Genomic DNA, 5,406 nt, shown 5'->3' on the forward strand with positions numbered 1-5,406 from the left:
CCATAGACTAGGTGGCTTGTTTATAAGAAAACTATTTCTCACAAAATTTATTTCTCACGGTTTGGAGGCTGGGAAGAGCACGATCAAGGTGCCAGCAGATTTAGTGTCTGGTTCACAGACAGCCATCTTTTCACTGTCCTCATATGGTCAAAAGGATGAGAAAACTCTCTTGGGCCTCTTTCTATGGGCACTAATCCTGTTCACAAGGGCTCTGCCCTTGTGATCCAATCACCTCCCAAAGGCTCCTCCTTCAAATGTCCTCACATTGGGGATTAGGTCTCAACATGTGGATTTTGGGGGGATATAAACATTCAGCCTATAGAAGATATGGAGAGAAAGATGGTCCTGGGGGTATAAATATGAAACCCTGGTCCCAGTAGTTAGCCTTTTCTTTGATCCCTTGAGCTGACAAGAACTGTGAAGAGTCTGAGGTTTTATCTTACTTGCAAGTTAAAAATTTGGCCTGCTAGTTTAATGGATGCCAAGTAGAAGACATGAAACTCTTGATTCAGAGACAAAGTATTTTTACTACTCACACCCATAATAGTAGCTGAAGTATCAGCATTTCCTTGTGCCCATTCCTCAAGTCCCAGTCCTCACATAGTAAAGTGGACCAACTGACACGTACATGCACAGCGAGTTGCATTACAAAAGAAACCCTAAATTTAGGGAACTCAAATTTTTTTATAATGGGCAGTAATCCTGCTTTCCGTTTGTTCCAGAGTGAGACACTAGCTGTTCACTATATACAGTCCTGAAAAGGTCTGCCATAAAGGCAACCATTATTTCTACTTACAAGACATGCAGAAACCTGAGAAAACTATGAGAACTGTCTCCAACCAGAGCTACCTGTGTACCTTTTTCAGTTCCGGGAGTTAATGCTTTTCCCTTAAGCTAGCTACACTGTGTTTATGTCACTTCAATCAAGAATCCTAACCAACATACAGTGTCGCAGTAGGGGGTCCCTATTTTGGGCAGTCCCTCTCATTCTATTATGAAATCCAAATAATGTAATTTTACTGTAGAAGATTTTGTTAGTGTAAAAGTATAAGAAAATCAATCCCTTTTACATTATGTGTGGGAGATTAGCTGGATCTAAATTTGGGATCTGTTTTCATTTTGTAGCAGCTGACTAGACTCCTTATATTTCTTTTCTTCATGGAGTGACCAAAAAAAAAGCACATATTTTGGGTTACATAAAATATTTTAAAATGTATCAACTATTTTCAGTTAACTTAGGATCTTTGTAGACAGAACATTACTAAACTGTAATGGTGTAAGCTAGGATCCTCTGCCCTCACCTTCTAATTGACCTTCCTTCTTTTTTTATGAGTTCCTACTCATAAGACCTTGCTCCAGGTTAACTGCTAATACCATTGATACATCATCTGCATAACGATTTAAGACAAAGATCCTGCTAGAGAAAGTAATTATATTATAATATGACATTCTATAAGAATGTAAAGCCTTTAGGAAGGAATCAAAAGAAGCACTGATGATAGAACTTGAGGCATCATAAGAGATGTCAGGTAGCTGGGTAAGTATTAGGGAAAACTGATAAGCAGCATCCAAAAATACCATTTCAGGTGCTAGTTTTAAGGCCACCAGAAATGGTTTACCCCTTAGGGGAAAGAGGTCCTACTACCTCTGTGTCTGGTGACTAGATTATGGACTCTTTAAGTCTCTTTACCACAGTGTCTGACACATAGAAAATACTCAATAAGCACAATTTAATGAGTGGAAATAGACATCGACAGGCAAGCATACTGGAATAAAGTGGTGGTCAGCTCATCAAGATCACGTGCTCACTCATCCAACTTCTCAGGAAGCTGAACAAATCCACACGGGCAACACGCACAAATAATCAAAATAATCGTGCTTGAACTGATGTTTACGGAAGTTACCACCTAAGGAAAACTTTGGCTAAATAATTTACTTAAGGGAGATTTTCTCACTCCCAATACGATTTCCTAGCAACAAACGAAAGTCCTTTTCCCTTCATTTGTGTGAGAATGTATGCATATTGTATTTGCAGGAGGGGGAGAAGAACGGGGGCAGTGGAGAGGATATCCAACCACCTCTGTGGCTTATCCCCTCTAAAGACAGCTGTTTTCTCCATCAGCGGCTGGTGGCAGACTTCTCCATATCCATTTGCCGTGGAAGGGCGAGCAGCTGGAATGTCAAACCCAGACTTAGTCTGAGAAAATAAACTCCCATCCAAGGACAGATGTGAGGTTTCTAGTCCTTAACTGCCCTGGAAACATTTCACCCTGTGTTTGTCTTGTGTTTAGAAATGAGGAAGAATGTATATGTCAAATTGTTGCTTGTTGTGGACATTTTTTCCCTTCTCTTCCCCACTAAGTCTAGCAGGTCAAAAAGAGCAAGCTACGTGTAAATTCAGGGTTATTCTATAAAGTCACAGGGGTAATTCATGAAAAGAATGATTTTATTTTTACTGTGGATAAGAGTCAGGTATCTCACTGTTGGAAAAGGAAATTACAATTACAAAAGGGGGTGAGGATGGAATGGGCCCTATGGTATTGGATTGAAACTGGAGGTATCAGTATGAACTTGTAATTTTACATACAGAAATAGATACACATATATTTACAGATATAAATGTGTATATAATTTTTTCTAGATATGTCTGATGAGAGATTCTAGCAGCAAAAGAAATTAAACACACACACACACACACACACACACACACACACACACACCTCTAATGCTCATATTTTGGTTTCTAAATATCATTCTTCACTGAAAAAGAAGAGAGTTCTTGAAGAAATGTTTGATTCCAGGCTTGTGGCATGGAAAGTGCAACATGGGCCTGGAACATTGTATTGTGTCAAAAAAGAACAAGTGCTTAAAGAATGCTGGAGACATGTCAGGAGGACCTAGGACCCAGGTTGTAGGGGCTCCCACTGACTAAACATGAGACAAGTGGAGAGTTGTCACATAATAAAAACAATGAGAGACCAAGAGCAGAGAAGGGAGAGAGAAAAAAATTAAAGCAAATGTGGCAAAATTTTAACATTTGGGAAATTTGCTTGAAGGGTACATGGGAATTTTTGGTATTATTTTTGAAATTTTTCTATAAGCCTATAATTATTTCAAAAGAAAAAGTTAAAATTAAATACATGCAAAAACAGTTGTAGGGTGAGATAAATTAAACAAGATCAATGGAATACTGATAATTGTTGAAGTTTAATATTAGTTACCGGGAAATCACTGTACTATTTTCTCTAGTGGCATACGTGACTGAATCCTTTCTGCAATAAAACATGAAAAAAAAAAAAAAGAACATCTTAAGTTTAGACTTAAGAATACACCTCCTATTTCTAGACTCAGGGCACCATGAAATCCAGGCTCTTGTGCATGACCCATGGCAGTAACACCAGCCTGCTTTTTCTTCTCTGGTCTTGAGTCTTCTCAACCACTGTAGTCCACCCTACTCACTACCAACCAGAGGAGCTGTCTTTCTGAAATATATCTTTTAATATTTTATCCATGCTCTAGCTCACAAATCTTTTACTCACTTTCCATGCCAAGAGAGAACTCTGAGCTTTATTTCTAAGGTCTCAAGGTCCTTTATAATTAGGTCTTGACCTATTTTGCAACCTCATCTTCCAAATTGCTGACGTGACTATTCTTCATTAAACTCTGTTTTCCTTGTCCCGTCCCAAGGGCTCTTTGGATATCCTTACCTCTATGTTTGGCAGGTCTGAAAACGTGTCCATAATCCTCTTTCTTTGTTTTGTTTTAAATCTTTACTATCCATTAAGATGACTGATGGGGATGACAGGGTTAGAGGCTGCTTCAAAAGGATGGGCTATGACCATTCCCTGTGAGAACCAGCTATTTCTTTTGTGGGATTCTACCCTGGGAATGGGCTCCTTAAGGCTACTGGAGTTCCAGGTAAGGGGTGGGCTAGGTTTGCTGAAAGTTGTTTTTAATTTCTCATCATCAATTTTTTAAGAATCTAAGTCATGTCTTGCTCTATAGTTAATCTGCAGGGAAGTTTCACTAACTCCAAAATATCCTATCTACTCTTCCCCTATTTCCTTCATCTTCACTCAACATTTGTCTGGTACTCCCAACTCTCTTCTAAGACTCTTAGACATATTATTTCATTGGTTAGATTGGACACAGTTAGCTTGTAAATTTTGGGAGGGCACCCTCTGTCTTCCGCTTATCTGACATCCTGTGATACATTCTTTGTACCTTTCACAATGATCTAAATGAGAGAAGTTTATGATTGACTACTATGATAGTGATTTTCATACATCTCAGAGCAAATTCTTGTACAAACAGGTATCCAAATACTTACTGATGATCTGCAGAAACCATATCATTTATATATAAATGTTCCAATCACACTGCCCTACTTCAAGAAAACGTGGAGGCCGTGAAAGCAATTAAATAAAGGCACACAGAAAGAATCCTAAGTGGAGGCTCACTTATTCATCTCTCTTCACATTTTTGACAACTTCTAAATGTTCGAAAATCATGCTCTTTTCAGGGTCTCAACATTTTCTTTCTATGCTAATTCCAAGTACCTTTATATTTCAATTATGAGCAAACCACTTTCAAAGGATATGGATCCTAAAACTACGTTTTATTTTTATTTTTTTTTATTATTTTTTTTAATCAGGGGAGAGCACAAACAGCCCCCACTACCACAAATTATGCAGTCGAGTTTCCCACATTTGGGGAAATCGCAGGTGTCAGCACATCCTCAGTGCAATGGAAAGCCTCAGCCTGGGAAAACCACCTGCTTGATCATGGTGTCACCCCTGCCAGGTAAGTATTATAACTAGGTTTTAATAATCCTAACCTCTTGCACCTCCCACTCCATGATACGTTTCGTAGGTAAGCTTACCCAACTGCCAAATGGCCAATCCTTTACAAACCTAGCTTATCACCCCTGGTGCTGTCATCTTTTAACAGCTTCCTGGAAGTCTTTTAAACTCTAACAATCCTTTGTTTGGGATCCTTGGGGAGCACTTATCCTATCATAAGAATAGGTGGCCTTTCTTGGTCCATTTTGGCCTCTGATGCTACATCATCTTAGAAGGCCTTAGTAATAATAACCAGCACTCATATATGCTTACCACGTGCATAATCCTATTCTAAATGCTTTACCCGAATTAATGCATTGAAGTCCTTTTTAATTTTTCAGTCTTTCATCTGACTAGCCTCTGAGATAAACCTCCTCAGAAATACTTTGGGCAGTCCCACAAAACTCATCTGCCAGAAATTTTAGCACAAGCTAGAATTGGAAATATAAATGAGCCAAGTCCGTGGTTTGGTATGGCAGCCGTTGGCGATTAAAAAAAGAAAAAAAAATTAAAGAAATGCTATTTCTATTATAAAAACAATATTTTCTAAAGTTCCAAAGAGAAA

General features: G+C 38.6%; 1 non-coding gene across 1 annotated transcript; it reads right to left on the reverse strand.

The window, feature by feature from the left end:
• Positions 1–4,651: 4,651 nt before the first annotated feature.
• On the reverse strand, positions 4,652–4,811 carry LOC121100257. Its single transcript, XR_005832011.1, has one exon. It is a non-coding gene; the product is annotated as a U1 spliceosomal RNA (small nuclear RNA).
• Positions 4,812–5,406: the final 595 nt, after the last annotated feature.

Source organism: Ursus maritimus, unplaced genomic scaffold (assembly GCF_017311325.1).
Source record: "Ursus maritimus isolate PB19 unplaced genomic scaffold, ASM1731132v1 scaffold_35, whole genome shotgun sequence".
NCBI classification, from domain to species: domain Eukaryota; kingdom Metazoa; phylum Chordata; class Mammalia; order Carnivora; family Ursidae; genus Ursus; species Ursus maritimus.